The sequence below is a fragment of the Agelaius phoeniceus genome, assembly GCF_051311805.1.
Source record: "Agelaius phoeniceus isolate bAgePho1 chromosome W unlocalized genomic scaffold, bAgePho1.hap1 SUPER_W_unloc_1, whole genome shotgun sequence".
NCBI classification, from domain to species: domain Eukaryota; kingdom Metazoa; phylum Chordata; class Aves; order Passeriformes; family Icteridae; genus Agelaius; species Agelaius phoeniceus.
Window position 1 is genome coordinate 4640265 of NW_027509866.1, and position 16061 is coordinate 4656325.

The 16061-nt window shown below is 51.0% G+C and overlaps 1 protein-coding gene across 1 annotated transcript in view; it reads right to left on the reverse strand.

The window, feature by feature from the left end:
* Positions 1-16061, reverse strand: part of LOC143692457 (uncharacterized) — a gene marked incomplete at its 5' end in the record, with an annotated part of 208278 nt that overhangs the window by 68752 nt on the left and 123465 nt on the right. The gene's annotated exons all lie outside the window — the stretch shown is intronic.

The following is a 16061-nucleotide window of genomic DNA, read 5'->3' on the forward strand; positions in this document are numbered from 1 at the left end:
CCAAGTACCTCCTCATGCAGTTTGAATAGATATGAAAATCCAGACCCTTCATGGCTGACAATCAATCAGACTCTGTCCCTACCCCCACCCCACCATTTCCCCCATCCAAGCCCTGGCACTCAGAGCAGCCTTGTGCAAATCTGAGCTCCCTCCAGCCCAGGCTGCACCTGCAGCTTTCAGCTCCTTGGCTCCAACTCCCACCTGCTTTCCTTGGAGAAGGAGCTGCCCGAGACACAGAGGGATGTTCATTTCTTGTCAGCCAACAAAGCCAAGGGAAGGCACAGCTCCATCAAATGCCAAAGTCATTCTCTGTGGCCCTGCCCTGCCCCTGATCCCCCCAGCCTGTTCTGTTTCCTTCATCCCTGCATTGCCAGGGACTCTCTGGGACAAGGGAGCTCTGCTCTGGGGATGGAGGGAGGTCCAAGTGCAGCCACTGGAGTGGGAACCACAACTCATCAGGTTTGTGTCCTTTGGGGGTCAGGAACTGGTGAGACTCAGAGGCACAGAAAGTTTCTCTTCATGGCAAAAACACCATGGTTGAACAGGACACAATTTAATAAAAATCACACTCTTCCCTGAGCCATGTGCAACGTCCCAGCAGTGTTTGATGAGTCCACCATCCACAAGGGATTTCCATCCTAAAAGTAATTTCAAACAAATGTGGGTCTGTGATCGATATAAACACAATTAAGTTCTTGTATCAGGATGCTCGTCCTGGAGTGGGGGCAAAACACCTCCAACAATTCCTGATTTGCAAAGCTGTCAGTGGTGGATGGAGAAGGGAGGTCAGGCTGCTTTTGGTGCTGAAGAAATGCTGAAACCAGCCTGACTCATTTCATCTCCTCCTGTCCTGGCTGATCTCCCCTCTTGCCCCTTCCACCCATTGGCTTTTGTCTCCCACCAGGCCCCCGGTGAAGAGCCTGGCTCTGTGTTCCCCATCCCCTCCTCGCTGCCACTGCCAGGCTGGGATGAGGAGCCCCTCAGCCTTCCCTGCTCTGGGCTGGACAAGCCCAGCTCCCTCAGCCTCTGCTCACAGCCCAAGGGCTCCAGCCCCAGCTTGGAGGCCCTTCCCAGACCCTGCTCCAGCTGCCAGACATCTTTCCTGCCCTGGGCAACCCAACCCAGGCCACAGTGACCTGGATAATCCCCGTCCTTGATGTCCTGGTCACACAGCCCTGGCCCCTTGTCCCCATGTCAGGCTCTGGGGTGGATCCTGTGGAACATCCTTTGGTGGAGGCTGTGGCTCCAGGTGGGCCGGGGGGATCCCGGGGGACAGGGACCCCGCTGGGCATGGACAGCATTGGACTTGTTGGGAGAAACTGTGAGGGGGAGCTGGGGCCGAGTGACCAACCCAGTGACCTGACACAGCCCTGCTGGGATGGCACACAGCCCCTCTGGGATGTCACACAGCCCCTCTGGGATGTCACAGCCCCTTCTCTAATGTCACACAGCTGGCCTCTGATGTCACAGCCAACTCTGTGATGTCATAGTCTGCTCTGGGATGTCATATAGGCAGTCTATGATTTCACAGCTGCTTGATGACCTCACATAACCCACTCTGTGATGTCATAGCCCACTCTGTGACCTCATGTTACCAGATGATCAATTGTCTAAACAAGGTGAGCTGACACCTGGAGCTTGTTCTCCACATCCCCAGGCCTATGGAAGCCACACAAGGCCCATTGTGTGAGAAGGGGAACTGGAAGTTCAGCAGCCTCAGGGTCCTGCCAGCTCAGCCAGGCCCACTGGAACATTGGGCTCCACGACCACCAGGGACCACCAGAGAGCCCCCCAGGACAGAAGAACTCATGGGTAAAGGGGAGGGAAAATGTGTTAATGATTTTGGGGAAATGATTATCATATGTGTGTTTAGTCCAGGACAATCAATGAATGTGTGAGCAAAATACAGAAAATAAACAGAAACTTTCCTGTGCTCAGCCTGCAGGGCTTTGGGAGGAGCTCTCCCCTGTACATCCAGCTGAATAAAGAATGCTGCTTCTTAATGCTACACTGGGGCTAAAAAGAGTTTTCTGTTTTACTGAATTTTTGGTAACACTCCCACTGCCAAGGAAAGCTCTGTCTGCTGCTGTTCACAGACAGAGAAGGGCTGGGGGCAGATGTGGGGCTCAGAGGCTGCCTGGGGCACAGTGACCATGAAATAATCAAGTTTTCAATGTTCTGTGAAAGAAGGAGGGGCAGCAACAAAACTTCCACACTGGAATTAGAAAGGGCAGACTTTGGCCTGTTTAGGATGCTGATTTGGGGAGTATTGAATTAGGTACTGACTTTTTTAAAAAGAAAGAGCCCTTTAAAACAAAGGGGTCCAGGAAGGATGGACACATTTCAAGAAAGTAATCTTAAGGGGAAGAGCAGCCTGTCCCAGTGTGGCAAAAGATGAGCTGGTGATGAAAATGACTGGCCTGGCTCCACATGGAGCTTTGGTGGGAAGTCAGGGGAAAAAAGGACCAGCAATGCAGGGAGTGTTTAAAGATGTCGTTAGGTTATGAAGAAAGTGATGTTAAGAAATGAAAGCTCAATTAGAATTTAACCTGGTGGCTTGTAAAAAGAATAAAAAATGTTTTTATAAAAAAATTTATAGCAAATGGAGGGAGAAGGGGAACATCTACTCTTTATTGGATGCAGTAGAGAATAGAGCAACTGAAGATAAGTAAAAGACAAAGCTACTTAATATCTTGTTTGTCAATTTTCAATATTAGGACAGGCTGTCCTCAGAGCAAGTGTTCTCCTGAGCTGGTAGATGGGCACAGGGAGCAGAACAGCCCCCTGGAATCCAGGAGGAAGCAGCTGCTGACCTGCTGAGCCACTCAGATGCTCACAGGTGTATGGGAGCAGATGGGATCCATCCCAGGGGGATGAGGGAGCTGTGGATGAGCTCCCCAAGCTGCTCTCCATCATTTACCATCAGTCCTGGCTCAGCAGGGAGGTCCCAGAGCACTGGAGGTGCCAGTGTGAGCCCATCCCCAGGAAGGGCTGGAAGGAGGAGCTGGGGAACTCCAGGCCTGTCAGCCTGACCTGGGTGCCTGGCAAGGGTATGGAACAGATCACCTTGAGTGCCATCACAGGGCACCCACAGGATGGCCCAGGGATCAGAGCCAGCCAGCCTGGATTTAGGGCTGGCAGGTCCTGCCTGACCAACCTGGTCTCCTTTTATGCCCAGGTGACCCAGCTGTGGATGGGGGAAAGGCTGTGGATGTTGTGTGCCTGGACTCCAGCAGAGCCTTTGACTCTGTCTCTGACAGCATTCCCTGGAAAAGCTGCAGCCCACGGCTTGGGCAGGTTCCCTCCTGGCTGGGAGATTTAAGAGCTGGCTGGAGGCTGGGCCCAGAGAGTGGTGGGGATGGTGCTGCACCCAGCTGGTGTCCAGGCACTGGGGCTGTCCCCAGGGATCTGTGCTGGGCCCAGTCCTGTTTAATATCTTCACTGATGATCTGGGTGAGGGGATCGAGTGCAGCATTCACAAATTGCAGATGGCACCAAGCTGGGTGTGAGTGTGGATCTGCTGGAGGGCAGGACAAGAAGACCCAGCCTTAAGCTGCACCAGGGGAGGCTCAGGCTGGACAATAGGAAGGAGTTCTTCACAGAAAGGGTGAGTGGGAACTGGAATGGGCTGGCCAGGGGGGAGGTGGCAGAGTCACTGTCCCTCTCCAGTGGCACTCAGTGGCATGGTCTGGGTGACAAGGCAGTATTAGGGCATTGGTTGGACTTGATGATCCCAAAGGTCTTTTCCAGCCTATTTGATTCTGTCATTCTCTGATGATTGGGACACTCTGGGGCCATTGTGACACTGCAGGGCCTCGTGGAACTAAGAGGACCATGGAGACACTGTGCAGCCCCACAGAACCAGGGGTTCCATGGTGGTGCTGTGGGGCCAAATGGACCCAGGGAGTGCCCCGTGACACTCTGGGCCCTCGTGGAACCACAGAGGCCATTGTGACACTGCAGGGCCTCGTGTAACCAAGGGGTTTCACCATTTTGACACTGCAAAACCAAGGGGACCATTGGGAGACTGCCGGGCCCAGTGGAACCAAGGGGCCGTTCAGACACTGCGGGGCCTCATGGCACCAAGGGGACATTGTGACACTGCAGGATCCTGTGTAACCAAGGGCCCACTGTGACACGATGGGGCCTCAAGGGATCTGGAATAATGCTGTGACACTGTGTGGCCTTGTGGAAACAAGGAGTCCATAGTGACACTGAGGGGACTTGTGGAACCACAGAGACCATGGTGACAGTGTGGGACCTCATGTGGCCATGGGGCCATTGTGACACCCTGGTGCCCCATGGAACCAAGGAGTCCATTGTCACATTTTGAGGCCGCATGGAACCAAGGAGACCAGTGTGACAGTGCAGGGCCTGGTGTAACCAAGAGGGCATTGTGACACTGAGGGGCCCCTTGGAATCAAGGACATCTTTGCAGATGACACCATGCTGGATGTGAGTGTTGACCTGCTGGACAGTAGGAGGGCTCTACACAGGGCCCTGGACAGGCTGGATCCAGGGGGTGAATCCAACAAGGTGAGGTTTAACAAATCCAAGTGCCAGGCCCTGATATTTGGCCCCAGCGCTGCAGGCTGGGGACAGAGTGGCTGGAGAGCAGCCAGGCAGAAAGGGACCTGCAGGGACTGATGGACAGCAGGCTGGACATGAGGCAGCAGTGTGCCCAGGTGGCCAAGAAGGCCAATGGCTCCTGGCCTGGATCAGGAACGGTGTGGCCAGCAGGAACAGGGCAGGGATTCTTCTACACTGCTCGGGGGCACTGCTTGGGCAGCACCTCGAGTGCTGTGTCCATATCTGGGCCCCCTGGGGTGGGCAAGAGGAAGAAATTTGTAGCAGGAGGAGTAAAGAAAGCAAAGGTGAAGCCAAAGAAATTCTCAGGGCAGTTTGGGGGTGGCTGCCAGGCAGCCCTGGCTCTGAGCAACAGCGTCTGCAGTGGCACAGGAAACTCCCAGCTGATGGGAACAAATTTCTGGCTGAGTGCAGGGGCCAGGACAAAGCTGAGTGGTTTCCCTGGTGTCCCCCAGCCCTTGCTGGCCCCAGGGGCTGATGGCATTTGTGCTCCCTCAGGTTCATGTCCCCACAGCAACAGCATGGGGGTGCTGGCCCTGCTGTGTGCAATGCAAACAGGGGCTGCTGAGGCAGTGCTGCCGTGTCTGTGCCTGCAAGGATGGGGCACCTGTGTGAGCTGGGGGAGAGGCCAGGGCTGCAGAGGGGGGATGTTGTTGGCAGCTGCATGAGGACGCTCTGGGATGCTGCCCTGGGCTGTGCAGCGCACGGGGGATGGATCAGCCCCTGCTCTGCTGCTCCTTCCCGTCTGCCCCAGGGCCCTTGCAGAGCCCCAGCCATGCTGTTTGCCCCCAGCCTGCCCACGGCCAGCCTGGGGCTGCTGACGGGGGTTTCTGTGCTGAGCATTGGCCTGGCCGTGTTCTTGAGAGAGCCTGGGCAAGGAGCCTGGAGCCCCCAGGGCCTGGCCTGAGGCGTCAGCGCTGCCCCAGCAGTGCCCATGGCCTGTCCCTGCTGCAGCCCCGGCACTGCCACCCCCAGGGCTGTGCCCGGCCCCGAGAGCACTCAGGCCCTGCAGCAACACCAGGGCCACCAGGGCAGCGGGGCAGGGCCACGGCAGCAGCACTGGCAACACCAAGTGCTGCTGCTGCTGCTGCTGCTGCTGGGCACAGCTGCTGGGCCAGCACTGATCTGCCCCAGCTCTGCACACAGACATTGCTGCTGCAGCTCCAGAGAAGGCAACTAAAGCGCATCTCTGCAGAAAACTCTGCTGGGAGATCCTTTAGTTCATTTAAACCCATCAAGAGCGCAGCCCCTCATTGAAACAGTGTGGGGCCACAGGGAAAGTGGAGAGAAACAAAATGAGAAATGGCACAAACAATGACATTTCTTTGTGGACAATATGAAAAAAGTAAAAGAAAGACAAAGGACCATGAAAATGAAACCAACAAGAAGTGTCAAAGATGACTTTTATTTAAAGTAATTTGCAGAAACTGGCCAGCAGTTTACTGTTTCCGAAAGCATCCAGTCATCAGTCTCTTCACAGCAGCCTTGAGCTCCTGGTTCCTCAGGCTGTAGATGAGGGGGTTCAGGGTTGGAGGCACCACCGAGTACAGAACTGACACGGCCAGATCCAGGGATGGGGAGGACAGGGAAGGGGGCTTCAGATGAGCAAATGTGCCAGTGGTGAGGAACAGGGAGACCACAGCCAGGTGAGGGAGGCAGGTGGAAAAGGCTTTGTGCCGTCCCTGCTCAGAGGGGATCTTCAGCACAGCCCTGAAGATCTGCACATAGGAGAAAACAATGAACACAAAACATCCGAGTGCTAAACACACACTTACAGCCATAAGCCTGATTTCCCTGAGATAGGATTTGGAGCAGGAGAGCTTGAGGATCTGTGGGATTTCACAGAAGAACTGGCCCAGGACATTGCCATGGCACAGGGGCAGGGAAAATGTATTGGCTGTGTGCAGCAGTGAATAGAGAAAGGCACTGGCCCAGGCAGCTGCTGCCATGTGGGCACAAGCTCTGCTGCCCAGGAGGGTCCCGTAGTGCAGGGGTTTGCAGATGGACACGTAGCGGTCGTAGCACATGATGGTCAGGAGGAAAAGCTCTGCTGAGATGAAGAACACAAAGAAAAAGAGCTGTGCAGCACATCCAGTGTAGGAGATGTTGGTGGTGTCCCAGAGGGAATTGTGCATGGCTTTGGGGACAGTGGTGCAGATGGAGCCCAGGTCAGCGAGGGCCAGGTTGAGCAGGAAGAAGAACATGGGCGTGTGCAGGTGGTGGCCGCAGGCTACGGTGCTGATGATGAGGCCGTTGCCCAGGAGGGCAGCCAGGGAGATGCCCAGCAAGAGGCAGAAGTGCAGGAGCTGCAGCTGCCGCGTGTCTGCCAATGCCAGCAGCAGGAAGTGCCCGATGGAGCTGCTGTTGGACATTTGCTGTGGTGCCTTGGCATGGGGATCTGTAAGAAAAGTAATCATGGAATAGTTGGGTTTGGAGAGGACTTGAAATATCCCAGCACAGCTTGGGGGCACTTTCCCCCCACTGCCTGCCCAGGGCTCTGCTGCCTGGAGCTGTCCCTGCCAGCAGCTGCTTCCCTGTGCCCAGGGCTGGGCCCTGCCAGTGCTGCCAGAGCCCAGCCCAGCCCTGGGGACTCAGCTCTGCCCTGCAGAGCCCTCCCAGCTCAGGCACTGCCCAGAGCCAGCTCTGGCTCTGCAGGCTCTGATGGCAACGTCAGAGCAACCCTGAGGAGGCTGGAAAAGCAACACTGATGCTTTCGCTCAGGGGCCCTCTGTTGATCTCTGTAACTGCAAAGTTTATTCAGATCTAAGAGAATTTTTAAATTTATTTTTCTCAGCCTTAACTGAGAGATGAATATCTATGGGCAGTTTCTTATCCAGGCAACCCAGAGCAGTAGATTAAAAAAGCAGGATTTTCCCTTATATGCAAACCCTGCCTTGCTGTGCTCCCTGAATGATCTACTTGGAAATGTTCTGCAGTTAAATGCCATGCTGGAAGCAGTCCTGAACAATGCAGCATCCTCCCCACACAAGGAGAACACTTCCAAGCCTCACCAGCTGTCTCCTCCCAGCCAGATCTTGTCCCCCAGTGCTGGGAGCAGCTGCCAGGGCTGGCTGAGAGCTGTCCCTGGCAGGCAGCAGAGTCCCTGCCCCAGCACAGCGCCCTGGGCTGCAGGACCCTGCTCTGCAGGACAGCCCTGGGCACCCCTGGCTGCTCTGCACAAGAGACAAGCAGAGAATGTACTCACAGGCTCTGCAGGCATTGGCATGTTCCAGCTGCAGGAGATGGCTCCAGGAGCTGCAGCTGCATTGTCCTGCAGCCAGAGGTTCCTGTGCCAAGGGCTGGCAGTGATTGTGCCCCAGGCACTTCTCAGCCCCTTCCCAGCCCTGACTGATTGAAGCTCTCTGTGCCTCTGTGCTGTGCCCGGGCTGGCTGCAGGCAGTGCCCCAGCCCTGTTGGGCTGGCACAAGAGCTGCTCATCCAGAGAAATGTGCTTTTGAAGCTCTTCTTGGTGACCAGGAGCTGCCTCTGTGCCAGGAGCCCAGCCCAGCTCAGCAGCACAGACAGCACAAGGACTATAATCAGCCTCTGGGGCTTTGTGCTCAGGCCCTGAGCATCAGTCCCTGAGACGGAGCTGAAGAAACCTCTGCAGAACTCCAAGGCAGAATCCAACTCCAAAGTTTCTTGGACTTTTAATGGGTCCCAGTGAGGGACACGACTGAGCAAGTGTCCCCAGGCCCCAGGCAGAGCAGAGAACTGCAGGCAGTGATGACAGGTGGGGACAAAGAGAAGCCAAGTCTTGGTGCCCTGGGGCACAGCAGGGTCTGTGCCAGCAAGGGCTGGGAGGAGACACCTTGTCCTGAGGCCCTGGGGCCTCCTGGCACAGCCCCAGCCAGGCTGGGCACTGTCAGCCCCTTGTGCTGCCCTCAGCATCCCCCCCTAGCCCACATCCCAGTGGCCTCAAGGATCTGCTGCAAGGAGTCCCTGGGGAGCCTTGCTCAGCAATGGCCCTGGGGGCTCCTGAATGCTCCCTGCAGGGACTGCAGCTTTTTCAAAGGACTTGGGGTTTGGCTTTTGCCTTGGAGTCTCTGAGAGCTTTGTGCAATCATGGCCTCCAATTATCTGCTGTAATTAGTCCCTGGAGAGGCTTTGTCAGTAACAACACTCAGTGGGGCTCATTAATGCTTCAGGGTACTTCAGTTATTTCAGGTACTTGGTGTTTCCCTTTTGATACAAACTCTGTGAGAGATTTGTGCAATCATGGCCCCAATTATCTGCTTTAATGAGTCCCTTGAGAGCACTGTACTGACACTCAGTGCTGCTCAGTAATGCTTTGAGATACTCAAGGTTTTTTAAGGTACTTTGGATTTTTCTTTCCACACTTAATCTCTGAGAGGTTTTTTGTGCCATCCTGGCCTCCAATTCTCTCCTCCAAGGAGTCCATGAGGAGCCTGTGTTGGGGATGGACCTCAGTGGGGCCCATTCATGCTTTGAGGCACTCTGAGTTTTTCCTCTGACTTTGACTCCTGGAAAGGTTTGTGCAATCTCCTCTCAGGCCCTGAGGTTCCAGGGCTCAGCTCCAAATGCACCACAGGGCTCATTAGGATGCAGCAAGTTCTGACAAACCATGGCTCTGCCTTGATTTCCCTCTGGTCTTTTGCAGTTCAGCAGGAAGGTTTCCTTTTACAATTATGGAGAAATATTTCAAAGAGCTTCTAAGTAATATTTAATACTATTTTAAAGAGTGCATTTTATTACTGTTCTCTTTAGAGAAGAGCTGATTGCAGCTTTCTGTTATTGATATTGATCCAGGGTCTCTCCCAAGGAGATCTGGCCAGGTCAGTGAAGTTGTACTTTGGAGCTGACCCAGTGTGGACAACCTTGACCCACATTCCCCAGTCCCCTGTTAGAAACGATTTTCACTTTAAAAAATTTAGATGCTTTATTAAGACCTTTACAGAATACAACAGAAAACTGAATAATGAAAAGAGTACTGCGCCAGGAGCAAAGGATTCAGTCATTGTGTTCTCATCTACAAAATGGATGTTCTGTCTTTTATACCTCTGGCCCCTCCCAAAGTCTTGTCAATCGACTCCTTCTTCACTGTCCAGTGGTGGAGATCACTGTCTCACACCTTGATTGGAGGTCAGGTGCTGCCATAGGAACAAGCCAACCCTCCCAAATGCCCCAACTACTGAGGCCATCCTGTGATAGCAATGCAAGGGGGAGGGGAAGGATAACTGTACACCTACAAAACTTCTCTTAGCATATATTTAATATTCACCCCTTAATTGTGAGAGCCAACCATAGGATTACTCATCTATAACAAACCCCTCTTTTCTTTATCTATAAGTAATTTTGCTTGAACAATTGAGTAAAAACATTTCTTTCTCTCTTGAATGAGTCATACCAGCATCTGTTGATGTGGACAAGGACAGTGGGAACAGGAGAAAAAATCTCAGGTTTTCCTTAGACACACTCATTAGGAATGGACAAAAGGGCATCCCAGAGGTCCAGTGTGGCTTTGACTCCCATCTACCGTGCCTGTGTGGCTGCTACCCATAGTTGGTGCATCTTAGGGGTGAGCACAGAGGCCAACTCGGTCCTGCCCTCCAGTCCCTGTTGAATTAAAAGACAACTGAGGAATTACAGAGGTCTGGAATGGACTTTTGTCCCTACCTTATCATGCCTACAGGGTTGCTACCCACAGCAGGGCTATGGAGCCTTCTTGGTAGCAAACAAAGGAGCCAACCCAGTCTTGCCCTCCTTCCTTTGTCTTATTTTTTTGAAGAAGCTGTCCCATTACCTTTTACTGTCACTTGGGTACTTCTCCTCAACAGATGCTGGTAATTCTCACCCATGAAAACAGGAAGACAGTTCTCAAGCTGGTTGGTGGAAGTTTGACTCTGCTTTTTGGGCATCTTGGTGTTTTTCTGGTTGTCTCTCAGTCTCTGCTTGAGAGTCAATCTTGTTTCACCCAGCCTGGATGTTATAGTCCACTCTTTGGGTTCTTCTCCTGGGCCTTTGACTCTGTTGCCATGAGTCCATCCCCGCTCTGCAGCTCGCACGGCCGATTCGGTGCTGAGCAGTACCTGAAAGGGACCTTCCCACTGAGGAGTTAGAGGCTCATCTCTCCATGACTTAATCATCACCCAATCCCTGGGATTAATATTATGGATTCTGAAATCCAGGGTGGTGGTTTGAGGATTTGCCCCTTTATGTCTTAGCCCTTCTAAGGTTTGTGCTATAGACATCACTTATTTCTTGGCATTGGCTTCCCCTTCTTCATAGGTGGCAGCCTTCTGGGGTGAGGTCAGGAAGGGTAACCCAAACATCATTTCATAGGGTGGGACCCCCAGATCTGACCGGGGTTGGGTTCTAATTCTTAATAAGGCCAAAGGGAGACATTTTATCCATGACATTTGGGTTTCAATCATTAGCTTCACTAGAGCTCTTTTAAGAGTTTCATTCATTCTCTCAACCTGACCAGAACTCTGTGGATGCCTTGGAGTGTGTAATTCCCATTTTACTCCCAGGGCCTGAACAACTTTCTGCAATATCTTTGATGTGAAATGAGTTCCCTGGTCTGAATCAATCCTGTTTGCCATCCCATATTGGGGAATGATTGATTCTAGAAGTGTTTTACTCACAACACTGGCATTGGCTTTCACAGTGGGTACCACCTCTACCCAATGAGTCACGTGATCTACTATCACTGGCAAAAACTTCCACTGTTGTACCTGGGGAAGTTCAGTAAAGTCTACTTGGATGTTTTGGAAGGGTCATAAGGCCAGTTCTTGCCCCCCCCCCGGGTGTTTTCCTCATGATTTTCTTATTCACTTGTTGACATACCACACACTATTCAGTTACTTGCTTAGCAATTCTGAAAATTCCTGTGCATCCCCAATTCCTTAGAAATTGATCACTTAGTGCTTGTGTACCCCAATGTGTTGTTCCATGTATGCATTCTAGCATTTTCCTGTCAAAGGGTTTATTATTATTTCCTTCCATCTGCTCATTTCCCTTTGTTATCTTTCTTGGCTCCTATTTTAAGGAATTCTTCCTCTTCTGTCCCACTGAATACAGGGACTTTTTGCATTTTTCTCATGGGGGTTAATACTATTATTAGTTTTTCTGTCCCTGATTCAGTTGAATTTTTAGCTTCTAAATTGTCTAAATTGTTCCCTTGGTCCCCTTTTTGATGTCCTTCAACATATACCACCACTACTTCCTCTGGTAATTGTAAGGTTTCTAACTCTTCTAATACAATTTTTTCATGAATCAGTCCCTTTCCCTTTGAAGTGAATAGTTCCCTCTCCTCCCAATTTTTCCAAAGGTATGCACCACTCCAAAAGCGTATTTTCGGTCTGTATATATTTTTTCCCCTTTTCCACGCTAATATTTCCAGAGCTCGCTTTAGGGCACACAACTCACACCTTGGGCTGACCAGTTGGAAGGTAACTTTCCCTTTTCTATGGCCACCATCCCTTCACGCACTATAGCGTACCCCCTGTGCCCCTTTATTACCCATGAAGATCCATCGATGTTCAGTCATTTTCCACCTTGGAGTGGTTGATCTGTTAGGTCCTCTCTTCCTTTAGTTTGATAGTTTATAACCTCTAGGCAATTATGTATTAGTTCCTCATCTGGTTCTCCATACAAAAACTGGGCAGGGTTGGGTTGGTTACTCATGATCAGCTCTAAACCATTATCTATTAAGATGGCTTCATACTTTAGCACTTGGGAATCAGTGAGCCATTTCTCAGCCTTTTGGCTCAGGATACTGCTTACTGAGTTTGGGATATATATCTTCAATTTCCCCCAAAAGGTTAATTTTTTGCTTTCTGCTATGAGTAGGGCAGTCACTGCCACAGCCTCAATGCAGGTTGGCCACCCCCAGCTGACAGGGTCTGGCAGTTTTGATAAACAGGCCACTGGTTTCCTGGATCCTCCCCAGTCCTGGGCTAACACTCCATGTGTTATCCCTTTTTCTACATCCACAAACAATAGAAGGGTTTGTCTAATGCAGGAAGACTCTGTGCCAGTGCACTGACTGATTTTTGCTTTAAAGCTTCAAACTTTTGTTCATTGTCTTTTCCCCACCTAATCTCTTCCACTAACTTTTCATACAAGAACTGGATGGCCTGCGTGTATCCTTCAATCCATAGCCTACAATATCCCAACAGGCCTAAAAACCTTCTGACTTCCCTCTTAGTTTTTGGCGGTGGGACTGAAGCAATCCCTGTAATTCTCTCAGGGTTCAGCCGCCAGCTCCCTTGACAAATCACATGTCCTTGGTATTTTACTTCCCTCTCTGCAAAATCAAGTTTCTCTTTTAATATCCAAAGTCCTTGGTCCCCCAGAAAATTTAACAACACTATGGTGGATTCCCAAACTTCTTTTTCTTCCTGTCCTGAGAGAAGCAAATAATTTACATATTGGATGAGCTTTATCTCAGGTTTGATGGAGAAGAGTTGTAGTACTTCTCCTAGGGTTTGACCCAAGAGGTTTGGGGATTCGGAAAACCTTTGGGGTAACCCAGTCCACCAGAGCTGTTGTTTCCTCCCAGAATCAGGGTTCTCCCATTCAAAGGTAAATATATCTGACTTTGCTCTGCCAGTGGGCACACCCAAAAAGCATCTTTTAGGTCTATCATGCTAAACCACTGGTGTGAGGGGGGGATATTACTCAGTAGTGTATAGGGATTAGGCACTACTGGGTACTGACTCACTGTTCTTTTGTTCACTTCTCTCAAATCTTGGACAAGCCTGTAAGTCCTATCTGACTTCTTTACTGGTAATATGGGTGTATTATGGGGGGACATACATAATTCTAAGGTCCTGTCCTCAAGTAGGTCCTGGATCAGCGGCTGGAGTCCTTGTCTCCCTTCCAGGGAAAGTGGATATTGTTCTACCCAAACTGGATGGTTCTCATTAACTATTTTTATTACTATAGGTTTCATGTTCAATTTGCCTCGGTTTTTTTGTTTTGCCCACACCATCTCATGAATTTTCTCCTCATCTTCTTCCCTTAATTGGAGAAGCTTAACTATCATTTTCCCTTACTCTAGAAGCACTCCAATGTCAAACTGCACCTGTAAATCCTGTCCTAATAAATTTCACCCTGCATTTGGAACTAATAGAACATCCCTGGTTCCTATTTTCTTTGTTCCTTCAAACTTTATTTGCTTTACAACTGAGGCTTTGAACCCTTTCCCTTTAGCACCTACTACTTGCTCAGTATCTTGACTCTTTCTGCACCCCTTTGGGATTCTACAAACACAAGTTCTTTCAGCCCCTGTGCCTACTAAGAATTCAAATTCTTCCTCCTGGGGATCTATTTTTAAAGTTATCAAGGGCTCCTGATGGTATTCTGTCCCCAGGAGGTAGAGCCCCTGACACCCCTAGTCTTCCACTTCTCCTTTTTGCTCAGTCTCATAGACCCTCAGATCCTTTTCCTTCTGGGGGCAATTCTTTCTTATATGCCTACTCTCTTTACAGGAAAAGCAAACTGGTCCTGGGTTCCCTTGTTTCCTAAACTCTCCTTTTTGTGTGGAGGCCCAGGGGCCTGCATCCTCTCTCCACCTATCTTCCCGCACTCAGAATCTCCCTCCCTTACCTGAGTTGTTCTTTGCATGCTGGTTTCCTTCCCTAATGGCAGCTACCATTACCTTTGATTTTGCCTTGGCCTTCACTTCATCCCTTTTTACATACACCTTCTGTGCTTCCCTTAAAAGGTCTTCTAACCTCCTTTCTTGCCAACCATCTAACTTTTCTAACTTTCTCTGTATATCTGGCCAGATGGGAGTGACAAAATTTATCTTTAGTAAGATCTGTCCAGCCACCGTGTCAGGGTCAACCCCTGAATACTGCCTTATATATTTCCTCAACCTTTCTAAACACTCTGTGGGGGTTTCTTTGCTCTTTTGCTGCTCATTGAAAGCCTCATGGGCATTTTGGTAAAGTGGAGCTGCTTCTTTGATGCCTCTTATAATCAATGTTCTATATTCCTCCATGTCTTGCCTCCCCCCAGTGCTGCTGTGGTCCCTGGTGGGGTGCACTATGGGCATTTTCAGATCCTCAGGAGGTCCTTGCACATGCTCCCTTTCCCATATTTGTATCCCAGCCGCTCGGATCATGTGTCTTTCTTCTGGTGTGAACAACATAATCATTAATGATTGCATTTCCTCCCATGTATACATATTGGGCCCCAGAAACGGGTCTAACTGCTCTGTGGCTGTCGTGTGTTTTAAAATGTTTATATGAGTTCAGTTGTGAAGTTGTTTATCCCTTCTATAAGTTAGAAATATGGTTTGGCCCTCGGTTCCCCCCGTGTACTTCCCTCATAATGGTTTCTCCCTAAGCTGGTTACCCCTTGTTTTCCCGCCAATGGCTTTGTCCCTCAAGGTGACTGATCCCTTGATCCTTCCCTTTGTGCCCTTATAAGTTTATTTCCTCCCTCCTGGTGCTGCCCACTTCCCCTGTCTATCATTGCAACCACCCCTCTTTATTTCGAGAACCTTCTGTGTCAATCATCCCTTACTCAATGTATGATTTGCCTCCAGAGGCTCTTCCCTCCCTTATGTAATCTTTATTGGTCCAGCTGTATCCCACGCTCCTCCCCTGGTCTTCGTTTATTGGTCACCTTGTGTCTCCTCCTGTCACGCTCATTCCCTTTATCAGTGCCTCCCTAAGCCGTCCTCCTCTGATACCCATCACTGGTCGGGCCTGGGAAATAAAGCACTGTGGCATCCACACGAGTGTGCACACTCTCTTTCCTTTATCTCGGGACTTGGTAGCCACGCTCTCGCCTGTGCCCCCCAGGCCGCAGACAGCACCACTACCCGAGGGTTTTCGAGGAGAACCCAGGAGTGGCAGATCTTGTGCTCTCCTCTGGCCACACATCGGGAACAGCTGGCCGGCATTAGTTCAGCTCCCGTGGCCGCAGAGCAGGCTACAGGGAAAAAGCTTTTCCTGAGATCCAACCTGAGCCGGCCCGGACTCAGCTGCAGCCGCTCCCTCCACTCCTGTCCCTGGGCACCAGAGGGAAGAGGTTCCCACAGCCCCAGCCAGGGACCCGCTCCCAAGGCTGCTGCCATGGCCACCAGGGCTGGCACCAGCTGGGATGCTCAGTTTCCATGGGCCGGGCTTCAGGAATGGGATTCCCCAATTTCCTGCTCCCGCTAAAACCGCGCTGCCCTCACTGCCCTCCCGCCTCCCATGGAAAGCACAAAAGGCAAAGATCCCAGGCTGTGAGAAGAACAATTTATTGGAAACAGCAACGAGATAAGGAAAAAAGGGAACAGAAACAATATTGATAACAGAAGGGATCAATAAAACTGTTTACAGGGAAAGCTACAACATCAACTAATGGCTCTCCCCAGATTCATATTTCCCCTCCCTGGAAAGGACACCCTTCTCCTCTGGAAGAGAGAGAGAGAGAGTCCCTTTCCTGCCCCTGGCAATGACCTGAGGTGGGAGTGAATGTAATGACAGGGCCATTGCCAGACCCTCATG